This window comes from Paramormyrops kingsleyae, chromosome 3 (assembly GCF_048594095.1).
Source record: "Paramormyrops kingsleyae isolate MSU_618 chromosome 3, PKINGS_0.4, whole genome shotgun sequence".
NCBI lineage: Eukaryota > Metazoa > Chordata > Actinopteri > Osteoglossiformes > Mormyridae > Paramormyrops > Paramormyrops kingsleyae.
The window spans coordinates 9,717,603-9,737,729 of NC_132799.1; the positions used below are offsets into that span (position 1 = coordinate 9,717,603).

Sequence of the window (20,127 nt, forward strand, 5' to 3'; positions counted from 1 at the left end):
GCTGAAGGAGCTCCGGAGCGATGTTCTTTTTTCTGGCCGCTATGTCGATCCGCTATGAGACGAGTAATGGTATCAACTTCTGAAGAAGTTGTTTGCAGAGTTACGGAGGTACGTTGGGCTGATGCCAAATGAGTGACATAAGAAAAGCTATTAGAATTTGTGTGAGAGTGACATTTGTAAAAATGCAGCTACGCATGGGTACTGTTTCAGCAAGGAAATGACCTGCCCCGTGTGAGGGTTGAACTCACGACCTTCAGATTATGAGACTGACGCGCTACCGACTGCGCTAACGAGGCTGTGATGGAAGTCAACAGCCGTTCATGCCAGTCTAGTAACGCATCTGGATGGTAGGTATATAGATTGATGTAAGGAAATGCGTCTCTCGGTTGCTATCATGCATCTGGTTATTAATGAAGGTTCAGGTGGACAAAAAGCCCATCGGATGAAGGGTTCATTCTCAACCCTGTACGCGATAAAGGAGAGCAGAGACAGGAAGGCGTGCATAGGGCGAGGCCCATCATTAAACGGAGGCCAGGCTCAAGCTCAGTTTCATTGATGCCAGCACATTGAAGGGGTTTGTTAATGCCTAGACTTCTCCGAAGGCATGAGAGCCTGCTGGGAGATACAGGCTTTATGAATCACACAGCAGACTGCTATTAGCTCATCCCTCAAGCCATGAGCAACCTAAAGACAGTCAGAGACAAGGAGGTCATAAGTAAGGCTGCGTTGGCCGGGAATCGAACCCGGGTCAACTGCTTGGAAGGCAGCTATGCTAGCCACTATACCACCAACGCTGCGGCTGAAGGAGCTCCCGAGCGATGTTCTTTTTTCTGGCCGCTATGTCGATCCGCTATGAGACGAGTAATGGTATCAACTTCTGAAGAAGTTGTTTGCAGAGTTATGGAGGTACGTTGGGCTGATGCCAAATGAGTGACATAAGAAAAGCTATTAGAATTTGTGTGAGAGTGACTTTTGTAAAAATGCAGCTACGCATGGGAACTGTTTCAGCAAGGAAATGACCTGCCCCGTGTGAGGATCGAACTCACGACCTTCAGATTATGAGACTGACGCGCTACCGACTGCGCTAATGAGGCTGTGACGGAAGTCAACAGCCGTGCATGCCAGTCTGCTAACGCATCTGGATGGCAGGTATATAGATTGATGAAAGGAAATGCGTCTCTCGGTTGCTATCATGCATCTGGTTATTAATGAAGGTTCAGGTGGACAAAAAGCCCATTGGATGAAGGGTTCATTCTCAACCCTGTACGCGATAAAGGAGAGCAGTGACAGGAAGGTGTTCATAAGGCGAGGCCCATCATTAAACGGAGGCCAGGCTCAAGCTCAGTTTCATTGATGCCAGCACATTGAAGGGGTTTGTTAATGCCTAGACTTCTCCGAAGGCATGAGAGCCTGCTGGGAGATACAGGCTTTATGAATCACACAGCAGACTGCTATTAGCTCATCCCTCAAGCCATGAGCAACCTAAAGACAAGGAGGTCATAAGTAAGGCTGCGTTGGCCGGGAATCGAGCCCGGGTCAACTGCTTGGAAGGCAGCTATGCTAGCCACTATACCACCAACGCTGCGGCTGAAGGCGCTCCGGAGCGATGTTCTTTTTTCTGGCCGCTATGTCGATCCGCTATGAGACGAGTAATGGTATCAACTTCTGAAGAAGTTGTTTGCAGAGTTACGGAGGTACGTTGGGCTGATGCCAAATGAGTGACATAAGAAAAGCTATTAGAATTTGTGTGAGAGTGACATTTGTAAAAATGCAGCTACGCATGGGTACTGTTTCAGCAAGGAAATGACCTGCCCCATGTGAGGGTTGAACTCACGACCTTCAGATTATGAGACTGACGCGCTACCGACTGCGCTAACGAGGCTGTGATGGAAGTCAACAGCCGTGCATGCCAGTCTGCTAACGCATCTGGATGGCAGGTATATAGATTGATGAAAGGAAATGCGTCTCTCGGTTGCTATCATGCATCTGGTTATTAATGAAGGTTCAGGTGGACAAAAAGCCCATTGGATGAAGGGTTCATTCTCAACCCTGTACGCGATAATGGAGAGCAGAGACAGGAAGGCGTTCATAGGGCGAGGCCCATCATTAAACGGAGGCCAGGCTCAAGCTCAGTTTCATTGATGCCAGCACATTGAAGGGGTTTGTTAATGCCTAGACTTCTCCGAAGGCATGAGAGCCTGCTGGGAGATACAGGCTTTATGAATCACACAGCAGACTGCTATTAGCTCATCCCTCAAGCCATGAGCAACCTAAAGACAGTCAGAGACAAGGAGGTCATAAGTAAGGCTGCGTTGGCCGGGAATCGAACCCGGGTCAACTGCTTGGAAGGCAGCTATGCTAGCCACAATACCACCAACGCTGCGGCTGAAGGAGCTCCGGAGCGATGTTCTTTTTTCTGGCCGCTATGTCGATCCGCTATGAGACGAGTAATGGTATCAACTTCTGAAGAAGTTGTTTGCAGAGTTACGGAGGTACGTTGGGCTGATGCCAAATGAGTGACATAAGAAAAGCTATTAGAATTTGTGTGAGAGTGACTTTTGTAAAAATGCAGCTACGCATGGGAACTGTTTCAGCAAGGAAATGACCTGCCCCGTGTGAGGATCGAACTCACGACCTTCAGATTATGAGACTGACGCGCTACCGACTGCGCTAACGAAGCTGTGACGGAAGTCAACAGCCGTGCATGCCAGTCTGCTAACGCATCTGGATGGCAGGTATATAGATTGATGAAAGGAAATGCGTCTCTCGGTTGCTATCATGCATCTGGTTATTAATGAAGGTTCAGGTGGACAAAAAGCCCATTGGATGAAGGGTTCATTCTCAACCCTGTACGCGATAAAGGAGAGCAGTGACAGGAAGGCGTTCATAAGGCGAGGCCCATCATTAAACGGAGGCCAGGCTCAAGCTCAGTTTCATTGATGCCAGCACATTGAAGGGGTTTGTTAATGCCTAGACTTCTCCGAAGGCATGAGAGCCTGCTGGGAGATACAGGCTTTATGAATCACACAGCAGACTGCTATTAGCTCATCCCTCAAGCCATGAGCAACCTAAAGACAGTCAGAGACAAGGAGGTCATAAGTAAGGCTGCGTTGGCCGGGAATCGAACCCGGGTCAACTGCTTGGAAGGCAGCTATGCTAGCCACTATACCACCAACGCTGCGGCTGAAGGAGCTCCGGAGCGATGTTCTTTTTTCTGGCCGCTATGTCGATCCGCTATGAGACGAGTAATGGTATCAACTTCTGAAGAAGTTGTTTGCAGACTTATGGAGGTACGTTGGGCTGATGCCAAATGAGTGACATAAGAAAAGCTATTAGAATTTGTGTGAGAGTGACTTTTGTAAAAATGCAGCTACGCATGGGAACTGTTTCAGCAAGGAAATGACCTGCCCCGTGTGAGGATCGAACTCACGACCTTCAGATTATGAGACTGACGCGCTACCGACTGCGCTAACGAGGCTGTGACGGAAGTCAACAGCCGTGCATGCCAGTCTGCTAACGCATCTGGATGGCAGGTATATAGATTGATGAAAGGAAATGCGTCTCTCGGTTGCTATCATGCATCTGGTTATTAATGAAGGTTCAGGTGGACAAAAAGCCCATTGGATGAAGGGTTCATTCTCAACCCTGTACGCGATAAAGTAGAGCAGTGACAGGAAGGCGTTCATAAGGCGAGGCCCATCATAAAACGGAGGCCAGGCTCAAGCTCAGTTTCATTGATGCCAGCACATTGAAGGGGTTTGTTAATGCCTAGACTTCTCCGAAGGCATGAGGGCCCCCTGGGAGATACAGGCTTTATGAATCACACAGCAGACTGCTATTAGCTATTCCCTCAAGCCATGAGCATCCCGAAGACAGTCAGAGACAAGGAGGTCATAAGTAAGACTGCGTTGGCCGGGAATCGAACCTGGGTCAACTGTTTGGAAGGCAGCTATGCTAGCCACTATACCACCAACGCTGCGGCTGAAGGAGCTCCGGAGCGATGTTCTTTTTTCTGGCCGCTATGTCGATCCGCTATGAGACGAGTAATGGTATCAACTTCTGAAGAAGTTGTTTGCAGAGTTACGGAGGTACGTTGGGCTGATGCCAAATGAGTGACATAAGAAAAGCTATTAGAATTTGTGTGAGAGTGACATTTGTAAAAATGCAGCTACGCATGGGTACTGTTTCAGCAAGGAAATGACCTGCCCCGTGTGAGGGTTGAACTCACGACCTTCAGATTATGAGACTGACGCGCTACCGACTGCGCTAACGAGGCTGTGATGGAAGTCAACAGCCGTGCATGCCAGTCTAGTAACGCATCTGGATGGCAGGTATATAGATTGATGTAAGGAAATGCGTCTCTCGGTTGCTATCATGCATCTGGTTATTAATGAAGGTTCAGGTGGACAAAAAGCCCATCGGATGAAGGGTTCATTCTCAACCCTGTACGCGATAAAGGAGAGCAGAGACAGGAAGGCGTTCATAAGGCGAGGCCCATCATTAAACGGAGGCCAGGCTCAAGCTCAGTTTCATTGATGCCAGCACATTGAAGGGGTTTGTTAATGCCTAGACTTCTCCGAAGGCATGAGAGCCTGCTGGGAGATACAGGCTTTATGAATCACACAGCAGACTGCTATTAGCTCATCCCTCAAGCCATGAGCAACCTAAAGACAGTCAGAGACAAGGAGGTCATAAGTAAGGCTGCGTTGGCCGGGAATCGAACCCGGGTCAACTGCTTGGAAGGCAGCTATGCTAGCCACTATACCACCAACGCTGCGGCTGAAGGAGCTCCGGAGCGATGTTCTTTTTTCTGGCCGCTATGTCGATCCGCTATGAGACGAGTAATGGTATCAACTTCTGAAGAAGTTGTTTGCAGAGTTACGGAGGTACGTTGGGCTGATGCCAAATGAGTGACATAAGAAAAGCTAATAGAATTTGTGTGAGAGTGACATTTGTAAAAATGCAGCTACGCATGGGTACTGTTTCAGCAAGGAAATGACCTGCTCCATGTGAGGGTCGAACTCACGACCTTCAGATTATGAGACTGACGCGCTACCGACTGCGCTAAAGAGGCTGTGATGGAAGTCAACAGCCGTGCATGCCAGTCTGCTAACGCATCTGGAAGGCAGGTATATAGATTGATGAAAGGAAATGCATCTCTCGGGTGCTCTCATGCATCTGGTTATTAATGAAGGTTCAGGTGGACAAAAAGCCCATCGGATGAAGGGTTCATTCTCAACCCTGTACGCGATAAAGGAGAGCAGAGACAGGAAGGCGTTCATAGGGCGAGGCCCATCATTAAACGGAGGCCAGGCTCAAGCTTAGTTTCATTGATGCCAGCACATTGAAGGGGTTTGTTAATGCCTAGACTTCTCCGAAGGCATGAGAGCCTGCTGGGAGATACAGGCTTTATGAATCACACAGCAGACTGCTATTAGGTCATCCCTCAAGCCATGAGCAACCTAAAGACAGTCAGAGACAAGGAGGTCATAAGTAAGGCTGCGTTGGCCGGGAATCGAACCCGGGTCAACTGCTTGGAAGGCAGCTATGCTAGCCACTATACCACCAACGCTGCGGCTGAAGGAGCTCCGGAGCGATGTTCTTTTTTCTGGCCGCTATGTCGATCCGCTATGAGACGAGTAATGGTATCAACTTCTGAAGAAGTTGTTTGCAGAGTTACGGAGGTACGTTGGGCTGATGCCAAATGAGTGACATAAGAAAAGCTATTAGAATTTGTGTGAGAGTGACATTTGTAAAAATGAAGCTACGCATGGGTACTGTTTCAGCAAGGAAATGACCTGCCCCGTGTGAGGGTTGAACTCACGACCTTCAGATTGTGAGACTGACACGCTACCGACTGCGCTAACGAGGCTGTGATGGAAGTCAACAGCCGTGCATGCCAGTCTAGTAACGCATCTGGATGGTAGGTATATAGAGTGATGAAAGGAAATGCGTCTCTCGGTTGCTATCATGCATCTGGTTATTAATGAAGGTTCAGGTGGACAAAAAGCCCATTGGATGAAGGGTTCATTCTCAACCCTGTACGCGATAAAGGAGAGCAGAGACAGGAAGGCGTTCATAGGGCGAGGCCCATCATTAAACGGAGGCCAGGCTCAAGCTCAGTTTCATTGATGCCAGCACATTGAAGGGGTTTGTTAATGCCTAGACTTCTCCGAAGGCATGAGAGCCTGCTGGGAGATACAGGCTTTATGAATCACACAGCAGACTGCTATTAGCTCATCCCTCAAGCCATGAGCAACCTAAAGACAGTCAGAGACAAGGAGGTCATAAGTAAGGCTGCGTCAGCCGGGAATCGAACCTGGGTCAACTGCTTGGAAGGCAGCTATGCTAGCCACTATACCACCAACGCAGCGGCTGAAGGAGCTCCGGAGCGATGTTCTTTTTTCTGGCCGCTATGTCGATCCGCTATGAGACGAGTAATGGTATCAACTTCTGAAGAAGTTGTTTGCAGAGTTACGGAGGTACGTTGGGCTGATGCCAAATGAGTGACATAAGAAAAGCTATTAGAATTTGTGTGAGAGTGACATTTGTAAAAATGCAGCTACGCATGGGTACTGTTTCAGCAAGGAAATGACCTGCCCCATGTGAGGGTTGAACTCACGATCTTCAGATTATGAGACTGACGCGCTACCGACTGCGCTAACGAGGCTGTGATGGAAGTCAACAGCCGTGCATGCCAGTCTAGTAACGCATCTGGATGGTAGGTATATAGATTGATGAAAGGAAATGCGTCTCTCGGTTGCTATCATGCATCTGGTTATTAATGAAGGTTCAGGTGGACAAAAAGCCCATTGGATGAAGGGTTCATTCTCAACCCTGTACGCGATAAAGGAGAGCAGAGACAGGAAGGCGTTCATAGGGCGAGGCCCATCATTAAACGGAGGCCAGGCTCAAGCTCAGTTTCATTGATGCGAGCACATTGAAGGGGTTTGTTAATGCCTAGACTTCTCCGAAGGCATGAGAGCCTGCTGGGAGATACAGGCTTTATGAATCACACAGCAGACTGCTATTAGCTCATCCCTCAAGCCATGAGCAACCTAAAGACAGTCAGAGACAAGGAGGTCATAAGTAAGGCTGCGTTGGCCGGGAATCGAACCCGAGTCAACTGCTTGGAAGGCAGCTATGCTAGCCACTATACCACCAACGCTGCGGCTGAAGAAGCTCCGGAGCGATGTTCTTTTTTCTGGCCGCTATGTCGATCCGCTATGAGACGAGTAATGGTATCAACTTCTGAAGAAGTTGTTTGCAGAGTTATGGAGGAACGTTGGGCTGATGCCAAATGAGTGACATAAGAAAAGCTATTAGAATTTGTGTGAGAGTGACATTTGTAAAAATGCAGCTACGCATGGGTACTGTTTCAGCAAGGAAATGACCTGCCCCGTGTGAGGGTCGAACTCACGACCTTCAGATTATGAGACTGACGCGCTACCGACTGCGCTAACGAGGCTGTGACGGTAGTCAACAGCCGTGCATGCCAGTCTGCTAACGCATCTGGAAGGCAGGTATATAGATTGATGAAAGGAAATGCGTCTCTCGGTTGCTATCATGCATCTGGTTATTAATGAAGGTTCAGGTGGACAAAAAGCCCATTGGATGAAGGGTTCATTCTCAACCCTGTACGCGATAAAGGAGAGCAGAGACAGGAAGGCGTTCATAGGGCGAGGCCCATCATTAAACGGAGGCCAGGCTCAAGCTCAGTTTCATTGATGCCAGCACATTGAAGGGGTTTGTTAATGCCTAGACTTCTCCGAAGGCATGAGAGCCTGCTGGGAGATACAGGCTTTATGAATCACACAGCAGACTGCTATTAGCTCATCCCTCAAGCCATGAGCAACCTAAAGACAGTCAGAGACAAGGAGGTCATAAGTAAGGCTGCGTTGGCCGGGAATCGAGCCCGGGTCAACTGCTTGGAAGGCAGCTACGCTAGCCACTATACCACCAACGCTGCGGCTGAAGGAGCTTCGGAGCGATGTTCTTTTTTCTGGCCGCTATGTCGATCCGCTATGAGACGAGTAATGGTATCAACTTCTGAAGAAGTTGTTTGCAGAGTTACGGAGGTACGTTGGGCTGATGCCAAATGAGTGACATAAGAAAAGCTATTAGAATTTGTGTGAGAGTGACATTTGTAAAAATGCAGCTACGCATGGGTAATGTTTCAGCAAGGAAATGACCTGCCCCATGTGAGGGTTGAACTCACGACCTTCAGATTATGAGACTGACGCGCTACCGACTGCGCTAACGAGGCTGTGATGGAAGTCAACAGCCGTGCATGCCAGTCTGCTAACGCATCTGGATGGCAGGTATATAGATTGATGAAAGGAAATGCGTCTCTCGGTTGCTATCATGCATCTGGTTATTAATGAAGGTTCAGGTGGATGAAGGGTTCATTCTCAACCCTGTACGCGATAAAGGAGAGCAGAGACAGGAAGGCGTTCATAGGGCGAGGCCCATCATTAAACGGAGGCCAGGCTCAAGCTCAGTTTCATTGATGCGAGCACATTAAAGGGGTTTGTTAATGCCTCGACTTCTCCGAAGGCATGAGAGCCTGCTGGGAGATACAGGCTTTATGAATCACACAGCAGACTGCTATTAGCTCATCCCTCAAGCCATGAGCAACCTAAAGACAGTCAGAGACAAGGAGGTCATAAGTAAGGCTGCGTTGGCCGGGAATCGAACCCGAGTCAACTGCTTGGAAGGCAGCTATGCTAGCCACTATACCACCAACGCTGCGGCTGAAGGAGCTCCGGAGCGATGTTCTTTTTTCTGGCCGCTATGTCGATCCGCTATGAGACGAGTAATGGTATCAACTTCTGAAGAAGTTGTTTGCAGAGTTATGGAGGAACGTTGGGCTGATGCCAAATGAGTGACATAAGAAAAGCTATTAGAATTTGTGTGAGAGTGACATTTGTAAAAATGCAGCTACGCATGGGTACTGTTTCAGCAAGGAAATGACCTGCCCCATGTGAGGGTCGAACTCACGACCTTCAGATTATGAGACTGACGCGCTACCGACTGCGCTAACGAGGCTGTGACGGAAGTCAACAGCCGTGCATGCCAGTCTGCTAACGCATCTGGAAGGCAGGTATATAGATTGATGAAAGGAAATGCGTCTCTCGGTTGCTATCATGCATCTGGTTATTAATGAAGGTTCAGGTGGACAAAAAGCCCATTGGATGAAGGGTTCATTCTCAACCCTGTACGCGATAAAGGAGAGCAGAGACAGGAAGGCGTTCATAGGGCGAGGCCCATCATTAAACGGAGGCCAGGCTCAAGCTCAGTTTCATTGATGCCAGCACATTGAAGGGGTTTGTTAATGCCTAGACTTCTCCGAAGGCATGAGAGCCTGCTGGGAGATACAGGCTTTATGAATCACACAGCAGACTGCTATTAGCTCATCCCTCAAGCCATGAGCAACCTAAAGACAGTCAGAGACAAGGAGGTCATAAGTAAGGCTGCGTTGGCCGGGAATCGAACCTGGGTCAACTGCTTGGAAGGCAGCTATGCTAGCCACTATACCACCAACGCAGCGGCTGAAAGAGCTCCGGAGCGATGTTCTTTTTTCTGGCCGCTATGTCGATCCGCTATGAGACGAGTAATGGTATCAACTTCTGAAGAAGTTGTTTGCAGAGTTACGGAGGTACGTTGGGCTGATGCCAAATGAGTGACATAAGAAAAGCTATTAGAATTTGTGTGAGAGTGACATTTGTAAAAATGCAGCTACGCATGGGTACTGTTTCAGAAAGGAAATGACCTGCCCCGTGTGAGGGTCGAACTAACGAGCTTCAGATTATGAGACTGACGCGCTACCGACTGCGCTAACGAGGCTGTGATGGAAGTCAACAGCCGTGCATGCCAGTCTGCTAACGCATCTGGAAGGCAGGTATATAGATTGATCAAAGGAAATGCGTCTCTCGGTTGCTATCATGCATCAGGTTATTAATGAAGGTTCAGGTGGACAAAAAGCCCATTGGATGAAGGGTTCATTCTCAACCCTGTACGCGATAAAGGAGAGCAGAGACAGGAAGGCGTTCATAGGGCGAGGCCCATCATTAAACGGAGGCCAGGCTCAAGCTCAGTTTCATTGATGCCAGCACATTGAAGGGGTTTGTTAATGCCTAGACTTCTCCGAAGGCATGAGAGCCTGCTGGGAGATACAGGCTTTATGAATCACACAGCAGACTGCTATTAGCTCATCCCTCAAGCCATGAGCAACCTAAAGACAGTCAGAGACAAGGAGGTCATAAGTAAGGCTGCGTTGGCCGGGAATCGAACCCGGGTCAACTGCTTGGAAGGCAGCTACGCTAGCCACTATACCACCAACGCTGCGGCTGAAGGAGCTCCGGAGCGATGTTCTTTTTTCTGGCCGCTATGTCGATCCGCTATGAGACGAGTAATGGTATCAACTTCTGAAGAAGTTGTTTGCAGAGTTATGGAGGTACGTTGGGCTGATGCCAAATGAGTGACATAAGAAAAGCTATTAGAATTTGTGTGAGAGTGACATTTGTAAAAATGCAGCGATGCATGGGTACTGTTTCAGCAAGGAAATGACCTGCCACGTGTGAGGGTCGAACTCACGACCTTCAGATTATGAGACTGACGCGCTACCGACTGCGCTAACGAGGCTGTGACTGAAGTCAACAGCCGTGCATGCCAGTCTGCTAACGCATCTGGAAGGCAGGTATATAGATTGATGAAAGGAAATGCGTCTCTCGGTTGCTATCATGCATCAGGTTATTAATGAAGGTTCAGGTGGACAAAAAGCCCATTGAATGAAGGGTTCATTCTCAACCCTGTACGCGCTAAAGGAGAGCAGAGACAGGAAGGCGTTCATAGGGCGAGGCCCATCATTAAACGGAGGCCAGGCTCAAGCTCAGTTTCATTGATGCCAGCACATTGAAGGGGTTTGTTAATGCCTAGACTTCTCCGAAGGCATGAGAGCCTGCTGGGAGATACAGGCTTTATGAATCACACAGCAGACTGCTATTAGCTCATCCCTCAAGCCATGAGCAACCTAAAGACAGTCAGAGACAAGGAGGTCATAAGTAAGGCTGCGTTGGCCGGGAATCGAACCCGGGTCAACTGCTTGGAAGGCAGCTATGCTAGCCACTATACCACCAACGCTGCGGCTGAAGGAGCTCCGGAGCGATGTTCTTTTTTCTGGCCGCTATGTCGATCCGCTATGAGACGAGTAATGGTATCAACTTCTGAAGAAGTTGTTTGCAGAGTTACGGAGGTACGTTGGGCTGATGCCAAATGAGTGACATAAGAAAAGCTATTAGAATTTGTGTGAGAGTGACATTTGTAAAAATGTAGCTACGCATGGGTACTGTTTCAGCAAGGAAATGACCTGCCCCGTGTGAGGGTTGAACTCACGACCTTCAGATTATGAGACTGACGCGCTACCGACTGCGCTAACGAGGCTGTAACGGAAGTCAATAGCCGTGCATGCCAGTCTAATAACGCATCTGGATGGTAGGTATATAGATTGATGAAAGGAAATGCGTCTCTCGGTTGCTATCATGCATCTGGTTATTAATGAAGGTTCAGGTGGACAAAAAGCCCATTGGATGAAGGGTTCATTCTCAACCCTGTACGCGATAAAGGAGAGCAGAGACAGGAAGGCGTTCATAGGGCGAGGCCCATCATTAAACGGAGGCCAGGCTCAAGCTCAGTTTCATTGATGCCAGCACATTGAAGGGGTTTGTTAATGCCTAGACTTCTCCGAAGGCATGAGAGCCTGCTGGGAGATACAGGCTTTATGAATCACACAGCAGACTGCTATTAGCTCATCCCTCAAGCCATGAGCAACCTAAAGACAGTCAGAGACAAGGAGGTCATAAGTAAGGCTGCGTTGGCCGGGAATTGAACCCAGGTCAACTGCTTGGAAGGCACCTACGCTAGCCACTATACCACCAACGCTGCTGCTGAAGGAGCTCCGGAGCGATGTTCTTTTTTCTGGCCGCTATGTCGATCCGCTATGAGACGAGTAATGGTATCAACTTCTGAAGAAGTTGTTTGCAGAGTTATGGAGGTACGTTGGGCTGATGCCAAATGAGTGACATAAGAAAAGCTATTAGAATTTGTGTGAGAGTGACATTTGTAAAAATGCAGCTACGCATGGGTACTGTTTCAGCAAGGAAATGACCTGCCCCGTGTGAGGGTCGAACTCACGACCTTCAGATTATGAGACTGACGCGCTACCGACTGCGCTAACGAGGCTGTGATGGAAGTCAACAGCCGTGCATGCCAGTCTGCTAACGCATCTGGATGGCAGGTATATAGATTGATGAAAGGAAATGCGTCTCTCGGTTGCTATCATGCATCTGGTTATTAATGAAGGTTCAGGTGGACAAAAAGCCCATTGGATGAAGGGTTCATTCTCAACCCTGTACGCGATAAAGGAGAGCAGAGACAGGAAGGCGTTCATAGGGCGAGGCCCATCATTAAACGGAGGCCAGGCTCAAGCTCAGTTTCATTGATGCCAGCACATTGAAGGGGTTTGTTAATGCCTAGACTTCTCCGAAGGCATGAGAGCCTGCTGGGAGATACACGCTTTATGAATCACAAAGCAGACTGCTATTAGCTCATCCCTCAAGCCATGAGCAACCTAAAGACAGTCAGAGACAAGGAGGTCATAAGTAAGGCTGCGTTGGCCGGGAATCGAACCTGGGTCTGCTTGGAAGGCAGCTATGCTAGCCACTATACCACCAACGCTGCGGCTGAAGGAGCTCCGGAGCGATGTTCTTTTTTCTGGCCGCTATGTCGATCCGCTATGAGACGAGTAATGGTATCAACTTCTGAAGAAGTTGTTTGCAGAGTTACGGAGGTACGTTGGGCTGATGTCAAATGAGTGACATAAGAAAAGCTATTAGAATTTGTGTGAGAGTGACATTTGTAAAAATGCAGCTACGCATGGGTACTGTTTCAGCAAGGAAATGACCTGCCCCGTGTGAGGGTCGAACTCACGACCTTCAGATTATGAGACTGACGCGCTACCGACTGCGCTAACGAGGCTGTGATGGAAGTCAACAGCCGGGCATGCCAGTCTGCTAACGCATCTGGAAGGCAGGTATATAGATTGATGAAAGGAAATGCGTCTCTCGGTTGCTATCATGCATCTGGTTATTAATGAAGGTTCAGGTGGACAAAAAGCCCATTGGATGAAGGGTTCATTCTCAACCCTGTACGCGATAAAGGAGAGCAGAGACAGGAAGGCGTTCATAGGGCGAGGCCCATCATCAAACGGAGGCCAGGCTCAAGCTCAGTTTCATTGATGCCAGCACATTGAAGGGGTTTGTTAATGCCTAGACTTCTCCGAAGGCATGAGAGCCTGCTGGGAGATACAGGCTTTATGAATCACACAGCAGACTGCTATTAGCTCATCCCTCAAGCCATGAGCAACCTAAAGACAGTCAGAGACAAGGAGGTCATAAGTAAGGCTGCGTTGGCCGGGAATCGAACCCGGGTCAACTGCTTGGAAGGCAGCTATGCTAGCCACTATACCACCAACGCTGCGGCTGAAGGAGCTCCGGAGCGATGTTCTTTTTTCTGGCCGCTATGTCGATCCGCTATGAGACGAGTAATGGTATCAACTTCTGAAGAAGTTGTTTGCAGAGTTACGGAGGTACGTTGGGCTGATGCCAAATGAGTGACATAAGAAAAGCTATTAGAATTTGTGTGAGAGTGACATTTGTAAAAATGCAGCTACGCATGGGTACTGTTTCAGCAAGGAAATGACCTGCCCCGTGTGAGGGTCGAACTCACGACCTTCAGATTATGAGATTGACGCGCTACCGACTGCGCTAACGAGGCTGTGATGGAAGTCAACAGCCGGGCATGCCAGTCTGCTAACGCATCTGGAAGGCAGGTATATAGATTGATGAAAGGAAATGCGTCTCTCGGTTGCTATCATGCATCTGGTTATTAATGAAGGTTCAGGTGGACAAAAAGCCCATTGGATGAAGGGTTCATTTTCAACCCTGTACGCGATAAAGGAGAGCAGAGACAGGAAGGCGTTCATAGGGCGAGGCCCATCATCAAACGGAGGCCAGGCTCAAGCTCAGTTTCATTGATGCCAGCACATTGAAGGGGTTTGTTAATGCCTAGACTTCTCCGAAGGCATGAGAGCCTGCTGGGAGATACAGGCTTTATGAATCACACAGCAGACTGCTAATAGCTCATCCCTCAAGCCATGAGCAACCTAAAGACAGTCAGAGACAAGGAGGTCATAAGTAAGGCTGCGTTGGCCGGGAATCGAACCCGGGTCAACTGCTTGGAAGGCAGCTATGCTAGCCACTATACCACCAACGCTGCGGCTGAAGGAGCTCCGGAGCGATGTTCTTTTTTCTGGCCGCTATGTCGATCCGCTATGAGACGAGTAATGGTATCAACTTCTGAAGAAGTTGTTTGCAGAGTTACGGAGGTACGTTGGGCTGATGCCAAATGAGTGACATAAGAAAAGCTATTAGAATTTGTGTGAGAGTGACATTTGTAAAAATGCAGCTACGCATGGGTACTGTTTCAGCAAGGAAATGACCTGCCCTGTGTGAGGGTCGAACTCACGACCTTCAGATTATGAGACTGACGCGCTACCGACTGCGCTAACGAGGCTGTGATGGAAGTCAACAGCCGTGCATGCCAGTCTGCTAACGCATCTGGATGGCAGGTATATAGATTGATGAAAGGAAATGCGTCTCTCGGTTGCTATCATGCATCTGGTTATTAATGAAGGTTCAGGTGGACAAAAAGCCCATTGGATGAAGGGTTCATTCTCAACCCTGTACGCGATAAAGGAGAGCAGAGACAGGAAGGCGTTCATAGGGCGAGGCCCATCATTAAACGGAGGCCAGGCTCAAGCTCAGTTTCATTGATGCCAGCACATTGAAGGGGTTTGTTAATGCCTAGACTTCTCCGAAGGCATGAGAGCCTGCTGGGAGATACAGGCTTTATGAATCACACAGCAGACTGCTATTAGCTCATCCCTCAAGCCATGAGCAACCTAAAGACAGTCAGAGACAAGGAGGTCATAAGTAAGGCTGCGTTGGCCGGGAATCGAACCTGGGTCTGCTTGGAAGGCAGCTATGCTAGCCACTATACCACCAACGCTGCGGCTGAAGGAGCTCCGGAGCGATGTTCTTTTTTCTGGCCGCTATGTCGATCCGCTATGAGACGAGTAATGGTATCAACTTCTGAAGAAGTTGTTTGCAGAGTTACGGAGGTACGTTGGGCTGATGTCAAATGAGTGACATAAGAAAAGCTATTAGAATTTGTGTGAGAGTGACATTTGTAAAAATGCAGCTACGCATGGGTACTGTTTCAGCAAGGAAATGACCTGCCCCGTGTGAGGGTCGAACTCACGACCTTCAGATTATGAGACTGACGCGCTACCGACTGCGCTAACGAGGCTGTGATGGAAGGCAACAGCCGGGCATGCCAGTCTGCTAACGCATCTGGAAGGCAGGTATATAGATTGATGAAAGGAAATGCGTCTCTCGGTTGCTATCATGCATCTGGTTATTAATGAAGGTTCAGGTGGACAAAAAGCCCATTGGATGAAGGGTTCATTTTCAACCCTGTACGCGATAAAGGAGAGCAGAGACAGGAAGGCGTTCATAGGGCGAGGCCCATCATCAAACGGAGGCCAGGCTCAAGCTCAGTTTCATTGATGCCAGCACATTGAAGGGGTTTGTTAATGCCTAGACTTCTCCGAAGGCATGAGAGCCTGCTGGGAGATACAGGCTTTATGAATCACACAGCAGACTGCTATTAGCTCATCCCTCAAGCCATGAGCAACCTAAAGACAGTCAGAGACAAGGAGGTCATAAGTAAGGCTGCGTTGGCCGGGAATCGAACCCGGGTCAACTGCTTGGAAGGCAGCTATGCTAGCCACTATACTACCAACGCTGCGGCTGAAGGAGCTCCGGAGCGATGTTCTTTTTTCTGGCCGCTATGTCGATCCGCTATGAGACGAGTAATGGTATCAACTTCTGAAGAAGTTGTTTGCAGAGTTACGGAGGTACGTTGGGCTGATGCCAAATGAGTGACATAAGAAAAGCTATTAGAATTTGTGTGAGAGTGACATTTGTAAAAATGCAGCTACGCATGGGTACTGTTTCAGCAAGGAAATGACCTGCCCCGTGTGAGGGTCGAACTCACGACCTTCAGATTATGAGACTGACGCGCTACCGACTGCGCTAACGAGGCTGTGATGGAAGTCAACAGCCGTGCATGCCAGTCTGCTAACGCATCTGGATGGCAGGTATATAGATTGATGAAAGGAAATGCGTCTCTCGGTTGCTATCATGCATCTGGTTATTAATGAAGGTTCAGGTGGACAAAAAGCCCATTGGATGAAGGGTTCATTCTCAACCCTGTACGCGATAAAGGAGAGCAGAGACAGGAAGGCGTTCATAGGGCGAGGCCCATCATTAAACGGAGGCCAGGCTCAAGCTCAGTTTCATTGATGCCAGCACATTGAAGGGGTTTGTTAATGCCTAGCCTTCTCCGAAGGCATGAGAGCCTGCTGGGAGATACAGGCTTTATGAATCACACAGCAGACTGCTATTAGCTCATCCCTCAAGCCATGAGCAACCTAAAGACAGTCAGAGACAAGGAGTTCATAAGTAAGGCTGCGTTGGCCGGGAATCAAACCCGGGTCAACTGCTTGGAAGGCAGCTATGCTAGCCACTATACCACCAACGCTGCGGCTGAAGGAGCTCCGGAGCGATGTTCTTTTTTCTGGCCGCTATGTCGATCCGCTATGAGACGAGTAATGGTATCAACTTCTGAAGAAGTTGTTTGCAGAGTTACGGAGGTACGTTGGGCTGATGCCAAATGAGTGACATAAGAAAAGCTATTAGAATTTGTGTGAGAGTGACATTTGTAAAAATGCAGCTACGCATGGGTACTGTTTCAGCACGGAAATGACCTGCCCCGTGTGAGGGTCGAACTCACGACCTTCAGATTATGAGACTGACGCGCTACCGACTGCGCTAACGAGGCTGTGATGGAAGTCAACAGCCGTGCATGCCAGTCTGCTAACGCATCTGGATGGCAGGTATATAGATTGATGAAAGGAAATGCGTCTCTCGGTTGCTATCATGCATCTGGTTATTAATGAAGGTTCAGGTGGACAAAAAGCCCATTGGATGAAGGGTTCATTCTCAACCCTGTACGCGATAAAGGAGAGCAGAGACAGGAAGGCGTTCATAGGGCGAGGCCCATCATTAAACGGAGGCCAGGCTCAAGCTCAGTTTCATTGATGCCAGCACATTGAAGGGGTTTGTTAATGCCTAGCCTTCTCCGAATGCATGAGAGCCTGCTGGGAGATACAGGCTTTATGAATCACACAGCAGACTGCTATTAGCTCATCCCTCAAGCCATGAGCAACCTAAAGACAGTCAGAGACAAGGAGTTCATAAGTAAGGCTGCGTTGGCCGGGAATCAAACCCAGGTCAACTGCTTGGAAGGCAGCTATGCTAGCCACTATACCACCAACGCTGCGGCTGAAGGAGCTCCGGAGCGATGTTCTTTTTTCTGGCCGCTATGTCGATCCGCTATGAGACGAGTAATGGTATCAACTTCTGAAGAAGTTGTTTGCAGAGTTACGGAGGTACGTTGGGCTGATGCCAAATGAGTGACATAAGAAAAGCTATTAGAATTTGTGTGAGAGTGACATTTGTAAAAATGCAGCTATGCATGGGTACTGTTTCAGCAAGGAAATGACCTGCCCCGTGTGAGGGTCGAACTCACGACCTTCAGATTATGAGACTGACGCGCTACCGACTGCGCTAACGAGGCTGTGATGGAAGTCAACAGCCGGGCATGCCAGTCTGCTAACGCATCTGGAAGGCAGGTATATAGATTGATGAAAGGAAATGCGTCTCTCGGTTGCTATCATGCATCTGGTTATTAATGAAGGTTCAGGTGGACAAAAAGCCCATTGGATGAAGGGTTCATTCTCAACCCTGTACGCGATAAAGGAGAGCAGAGACAGGAAGGCGTTCATAGGGCGAGGCCCATCATCAAACGGAGGCCAGGCTCAAGCTCATTTTCATTGATGTCAGCACATTGAAGGGGTTTGTTAATGCCTAGACTTCTCCGAAGGCATGAGAGCCTGCTGGGAGATACAGGCTTTATGAATCACACAGCAGACTGCTATTAGCTCATCCCTCAAGCCATGAGCAACCTAAAGACAGTCAGAGACAAGGAGGTCATAAGTAAGGCTGCGTTGGCCGGGAATCGAACCTGGGTCTGCTTGGAAAGCAGCTATGCTAGCCACTATACCACCAACGCTGCGGCTGAAGGAGCTCCGGAGCGATGTTCTTTTTTCTGGCCGCTATGTCGATCCGCTATGAGACGAGTAATGGTATCAACTTCTGAAGAAGTTGTTTGCAGAGTTACGGAGGTACGTTGGGCTGATGCCAAATGAGTGACATAAGAAAAGCTATTAGAATTTGTGTGAGAGTGACATTTGTAAAAATGCAGCTACGCATGGGTACTGTTTCAGCAAGGAAATGACCTGCCCCGTGTGAGGGTCGAACTCACGACCTTCAGATTATGAGATTGACGCGCTACCGACTGCGCTAACGAGGCTGTGATGGAAGTCAACAGCCGGGCATGCCAGTCTGCTAACGCATCTGGAAGGCAGGTATATAGATTGATGAAAGGAAATGCGTCTCTCGGTTGCTATCATGCATCTGGTTATTAATGAAGGTTCAGGTGGACAAAAAGCCCATTGGATGAAGGGTTCATTCTCAACCCTGTACGCGATAAAGGAGAGCAGAGACAGGAAGGCGTTCATAGGGCGAGGCCCATCATTAAACGGAGGCCAGGCTCAAGCTCAGTTTCATTGATGCCAGCACATTGAAGGGGTTTGTTAATGCCTAGACTTCTCCGAAGGCATGAGAGCCTGCTGGGAGATACAGGCTTTATGAATCACACAGCAGACTGCTATTAGCTCATCCCTCAAGCCATGAGCAACCTGTAGACAGTCAGAGACAAGGAGGTCATAAGTAAGGCTGCGTTGGCCGGGAATCAAACCTGGGTCTGCTTGGAAGGCAGCTATGCTAGCCACTATACCACCAACGCTGCGGCTGAAGGAGCTCCGGAGCGATGTTCTTTTTTCTGGCCGCTATGTCGATCCGCTATGAGACGAGTAATGGTATCAACTTCTGAAGAAGTTGTTTGCAGAGTTACGGAGGTACGTTGGGCTGATGTCAAATGAGTGACATAAGAAAAGCTATTAGAATTTGTGTGAGAGTGACATTTGTAAAAATGCAGCTACGCATGGGTACTGTTTCAGCAAGGAAATGACCTGCCCCGTGTGAGGGTCGAACTCACGACCTTCAGATTATGAGACTGACGCGCTACCGACTGCGCTAACGAGGCTGTGATGGAAGTCAACAGCCGTGCATGCCAGTCTGCTAACGCATCTGGATGGCAGGTATATAGATTGATGAAAGGAAATGCGTCTCTCGGTTGCTATCATGCATCTGGTTATTAATGAAGGTTCAGGTGGACAAAAAGCCCATTGGATGAAGGGTTCATTCTCAACCCTGTACGCGATAATGGAGAGCAGAGACAGGAAGGCGTTCATAGGGCGAGGCCCATCATTAAACGGAGGCCAGGCTCAAGCTCAGTTTCATTGATGCCAGCACATTGAAGGGGTTTGTTAATGCCTAGACTTCTCCGAAGGCATGAGAGCCTGCTGGGAGATACAGGCTTTATGAATCACACAGCAGACTGCTATTAGCTCATCCCTCAAGCCATGAGCAACCTAAAGACAGTCAGAGACAAGGAGTTCATAAGTAAGGCTGCGTTGGCCGGGAATCAAACCCGGGTCAACTGCTTGGAAGGCAGCTATGCTAGCCACTATACCACCAACGCTGCAGCTGAAGGAGCTCCGGAGCGATGTTCTTTTTTCTGGCCGCTATGTCGAGCCGCTATGAGACGAGTAATGGTATCAACTTCTGAAGAAGTTGTTTGCAGAGTTACGGAGGTATGTTGGGCTGATGCCAAATGAGTGACATAAGAAAAGCTATTAGAATTTGTGTGAGAGTGACATTTGTAAAAATGCAGCTACGCATGGGTACTGTTTCAGCAAGG

At 48.8% G+C, this 20,127-nt stretch overlaps 44 non-coding genes across 44 annotated transcripts; all 44 read right to left on the minus strand.

Annotated features, from left to right (window-relative positions):
- Positions 1-223: 223 nt before the first annotated feature.
- trnam-cau (transfer RNA methionine (anticodon CAU)) lies at positions 224-296 on the minus strand. Its single transcript has one exon. It is a non-coding gene; the product is annotated as a tRNA-Met (tRNA).
- Positions 297-722: 426 nt separating this feature from the next.
- trnag-ucc (transfer RNA glycine (anticodon UCC)) lies at positions 723-794 on the minus strand. Its single transcript has one exon. It is a non-coding gene; the product is annotated as a tRNA-Gly (tRNA).
- A 227-nt stretch (positions 795-1,021) lies between these two features.
- trnam-cau (transfer RNA methionine (anticodon CAU)) lies at positions 1,022-1,094 on the minus strand. The gene has a single exon. It is a non-coding gene; the product is annotated as a tRNA-Met (tRNA).
- Positions 1,095-1,510: 416 nt separating this feature from the next.
- On the minus strand, positions 1,511-1,582 carry trnag-ucc (transfer RNA glycine (anticodon UCC)). The gene has a single exon. It is a non-coding gene; the product is annotated as a tRNA-Gly (tRNA).
- Positions 1,583-1,809: 227 nt separating this feature from the next.
- Positions 1,810-1,882, minus strand: trnam-cau (transfer RNA methionine (anticodon CAU)). The gene has a single exon. It is a non-coding gene; the product is annotated as a tRNA-Met (tRNA).
- A 426-nt stretch (positions 1,883-2,308) lies between these two features.
- Positions 2,309-2,380, minus strand: trnag-ucc (transfer RNA glycine (anticodon UCC)). The gene has a single exon. It is a non-coding gene; the product is annotated as a tRNA-Gly (tRNA).
- A 227-nt stretch (positions 2,381-2,607) lies between these two features.
- trnam-cau (transfer RNA methionine (anticodon CAU)) lies at positions 2,608-2,680 on the minus strand. The gene has a single exon. It is a non-coding gene; the product is annotated as a tRNA-Met (tRNA).
- A 426-nt stretch (positions 2,681-3,106) lies between these two features.
- Positions 3,107-3,178, minus strand: trnag-ucc (transfer RNA glycine (anticodon UCC)). The gene has a single exon. It is a non-coding gene; the product is annotated as a tRNA-Gly (tRNA).
- Positions 3,179-3,405: 227 nt separating this feature from the next.
- trnam-cau (transfer RNA methionine (anticodon CAU)) lies at positions 3,406-3,478 on the minus strand. The gene has a single exon. It is a non-coding gene; the product is annotated as a tRNA-Met (tRNA).
- A 725-nt stretch (positions 3,479-4,203) lies between these two features.
- trnam-cau (transfer RNA methionine (anticodon CAU)) lies at positions 4,204-4,276 on the minus strand. Its single transcript has one exon. It is a non-coding gene; the product is annotated as a tRNA-Met (tRNA).
- Positions 4,277-4,702: 426 nt separating this feature from the next.
- Positions 4,703-4,774, minus strand: trnag-ucc (transfer RNA glycine (anticodon UCC)). The gene has a single exon. It is a non-coding gene; the product is annotated as a tRNA-Gly (tRNA).
- A 227-nt stretch (positions 4,775-5,001) lies between these two features.
- trnam-cau (transfer RNA methionine (anticodon CAU)) lies at positions 5,002-5,074 on the minus strand. Its single transcript has one exon. It is a non-coding gene; the product is annotated as a tRNA-Met (tRNA).
- Positions 5,075-5,500: 426 nt separating this feature from the next.
- Positions 5,501-5,572, minus strand: trnag-ucc (transfer RNA glycine (anticodon UCC)). Its single transcript has one exon. It is a non-coding gene; the product is annotated as a tRNA-Gly (tRNA).
- Positions 5,573-5,799: 227 nt separating this feature from the next.
- trnav-cac (transfer RNA valine (anticodon CAC)) lies at positions 5,800-5,872 on the minus strand. Its single transcript has one exon. It is a non-coding gene; the product is annotated as a tRNA-Val (tRNA).
- Positions 5,873-6,298: 426 nt separating this feature from the next.
- trnag-ucc (transfer RNA glycine (anticodon UCC)) lies at positions 6,299-6,370 on the minus strand. Its single transcript has one exon. It is a non-coding gene; the product is annotated as a tRNA-Gly (tRNA).
- Positions 6,371-6,597: 227 nt separating this feature from the next.
- trnam-cau (transfer RNA methionine (anticodon CAU)) lies at positions 6,598-6,670 on the minus strand. The gene has a single exon. It is a non-coding gene; the product is annotated as a tRNA-Met (tRNA).
- A 426-nt stretch (positions 6,671-7,096) lies between these two features.
- trnag-ucc (transfer RNA glycine (anticodon UCC)) lies at positions 7,097-7,168 on the minus strand. The gene has a single exon. It is a non-coding gene; the product is annotated as a tRNA-Gly (tRNA).
- A 227-nt stretch (positions 7,169-7,395) lies between these two features.
- Positions 7,396-7,468, minus strand: trnam-cau (transfer RNA methionine (anticodon CAU)). Its single transcript has one exon. It is a non-coding gene; the product is annotated as a tRNA-Met (tRNA).
- A 426-nt stretch (positions 7,469-7,894) lies between these two features.
- On the minus strand, positions 7,895-7,966 carry trnag-ucc (transfer RNA glycine (anticodon UCC)). The gene has a single exon. It is a non-coding gene; the product is annotated as a tRNA-Gly (tRNA).
- Positions 7,967-8,193: 227 nt separating this feature from the next.
- On the minus strand, positions 8,194-8,266 carry trnam-cau (transfer RNA methionine (anticodon CAU)). The gene has a single exon. It is a non-coding gene; the product is annotated as a tRNA-Met (tRNA).
- A 410-nt stretch (positions 8,267-8,676) lies between these two features.
- trnag-ucc (transfer RNA glycine (anticodon UCC)) lies at positions 8,677-8,748 on the minus strand. Its single transcript has one exon. It is a non-coding gene; the product is annotated as a tRNA-Gly (tRNA).
- A 227-nt stretch (positions 8,749-8,975) lies between these two features.
- Positions 8,976-9,048, minus strand: trnam-cau (transfer RNA methionine (anticodon CAU)). The gene has a single exon. It is a non-coding gene; the product is annotated as a tRNA-Met (tRNA).
- A 426-nt stretch (positions 9,049-9,474) lies between these two features.
- Positions 9,475-9,546, minus strand: trnag-ucc (transfer RNA glycine (anticodon UCC)). Its single transcript has one exon. It is a non-coding gene; the product is annotated as a tRNA-Gly (tRNA).
- A 227-nt stretch (positions 9,547-9,773) lies between these two features.
- On the minus strand, positions 9,774-9,846 carry trnam-cau (transfer RNA methionine (anticodon CAU)). The gene has a single exon. It is a non-coding gene; the product is annotated as a tRNA-Met (tRNA).
- Positions 9,847-10,272: 426 nt separating this feature from the next.
- On the minus strand, positions 10,273-10,344 carry trnag-ucc (transfer RNA glycine (anticodon UCC)). Its single transcript has one exon. It is a non-coding gene; the product is annotated as a tRNA-Gly (tRNA).
- A 227-nt stretch (positions 10,345-10,571) lies between these two features.
- On the minus strand, positions 10,572-10,644 carry trnam-cau (transfer RNA methionine (anticodon CAU)). The gene has a single exon. It is a non-coding gene; the product is annotated as a tRNA-Met (tRNA).
- Positions 10,645-11,070: 426 nt separating this feature from the next.
- On the minus strand, positions 11,071-11,142 carry trnag-ucc (transfer RNA glycine (anticodon UCC)). Its single transcript has one exon. It is a non-coding gene; the product is annotated as a tRNA-Gly (tRNA).
- Positions 11,143-11,369: 227 nt separating this feature from the next.
- Positions 11,370-11,442, minus strand: trnam-cau (transfer RNA methionine (anticodon CAU)). The gene has a single exon. It is a non-coding gene; the product is annotated as a tRNA-Met (tRNA).
- Positions 11,443-12,167: 725 nt separating this feature from the next.
- On the minus strand, positions 12,168-12,240 carry trnam-cau (transfer RNA methionine (anticodon CAU)). The gene has a single exon. It is a non-coding gene; the product is annotated as a tRNA-Met (tRNA).
- A 722-nt stretch (positions 12,241-12,962) lies between these two features.
- trnam-cau (transfer RNA methionine (anticodon CAU)) lies at positions 12,963-13,035 on the minus strand. The gene has a single exon. It is a non-coding gene; the product is annotated as a tRNA-Met (tRNA).
- A 426-nt stretch (positions 13,036-13,461) lies between these two features.
- Positions 13,462-13,533, minus strand: trnag-ucc (transfer RNA glycine (anticodon UCC)). Its single transcript has one exon. It is a non-coding gene; the product is annotated as a tRNA-Gly (tRNA).
- A 227-nt stretch (positions 13,534-13,760) lies between these two features.
- Positions 13,761-13,833, minus strand: trnam-cau (transfer RNA methionine (anticodon CAU)). Its single transcript has one exon. It is a non-coding gene; the product is annotated as a tRNA-Met (tRNA).
- Positions 13,834-14,259: 426 nt separating this feature from the next.
- Positions 14,260-14,331, minus strand: trnag-ucc (transfer RNA glycine (anticodon UCC)). The gene has a single exon. It is a non-coding gene; the product is annotated as a tRNA-Gly (tRNA).
- Positions 14,332-14,558: 227 nt separating this feature from the next.
- trnam-cau (transfer RNA methionine (anticodon CAU)) lies at positions 14,559-14,631 on the minus strand. Its single transcript has one exon. It is a non-coding gene; the product is annotated as a tRNA-Met (tRNA).
- A 722-nt stretch (positions 14,632-15,353) lies between these two features.
- On the minus strand, positions 15,354-15,426 carry trnam-cau (transfer RNA methionine (anticodon CAU)). Its single transcript has one exon. It is a non-coding gene; the product is annotated as a tRNA-Met (tRNA).
- A 426-nt stretch (positions 15,427-15,852) lies between these two features.
- Positions 15,853-15,924, minus strand: trnag-ucc (transfer RNA glycine (anticodon UCC)). The gene has a single exon. It is a non-coding gene; the product is annotated as a tRNA-Gly (tRNA).
- Positions 15,925-16,151: 227 nt separating this feature from the next.
- On the minus strand, positions 16,152-16,224 carry trnam-cau (transfer RNA methionine (anticodon CAU)). Its single transcript has one exon. It is a non-coding gene; the product is annotated as a tRNA-Met (tRNA).
- A 426-nt stretch (positions 16,225-16,650) lies between these two features.
- Positions 16,651-16,722, minus strand: trnag-ucc (transfer RNA glycine (anticodon UCC)). Its single transcript has one exon. It is a non-coding gene; the product is annotated as a tRNA-Gly (tRNA).
- Positions 16,723-16,949: 227 nt separating this feature from the next.
- trnam-cau (transfer RNA methionine (anticodon CAU)) lies at positions 16,950-17,022 on the minus strand. The gene has a single exon. It is a non-coding gene; the product is annotated as a tRNA-Met (tRNA).
- Positions 17,023-17,448: 426 nt separating this feature from the next.
- Positions 17,449-17,520, minus strand: trnag-ucc (transfer RNA glycine (anticodon UCC)). Its single transcript has one exon. It is a non-coding gene; the product is annotated as a tRNA-Gly (tRNA).
- A 227-nt stretch (positions 17,521-17,747) lies between these two features.
- trnam-cau (transfer RNA methionine (anticodon CAU)) lies at positions 17,748-17,820 on the minus strand. The gene has a single exon. It is a non-coding gene; the product is annotated as a tRNA-Met (tRNA).
- A 722-nt stretch (positions 17,821-18,542) lies between these two features.
- On the minus strand, positions 18,543-18,615 carry trnam-cau (transfer RNA methionine (anticodon CAU)). Its single transcript has one exon. It is a non-coding gene; the product is annotated as a tRNA-Met (tRNA).
- A 722-nt stretch (positions 18,616-19,337) lies between these two features.
- On the minus strand, positions 19,338-19,410 carry trnam-cau (transfer RNA methionine (anticodon CAU)). The gene has a single exon. It is a non-coding gene; the product is annotated as a tRNA-Met (tRNA).
- A 426-nt stretch (positions 19,411-19,836) lies between these two features.
- On the minus strand, positions 19,837-19,908 carry trnag-ucc (transfer RNA glycine (anticodon UCC)). Its single transcript has one exon. It is a non-coding gene; the product is annotated as a tRNA-Gly (tRNA).
- Between the last annotated feature and the right edge of the window lie 219 nt (positions 19,909-20,127).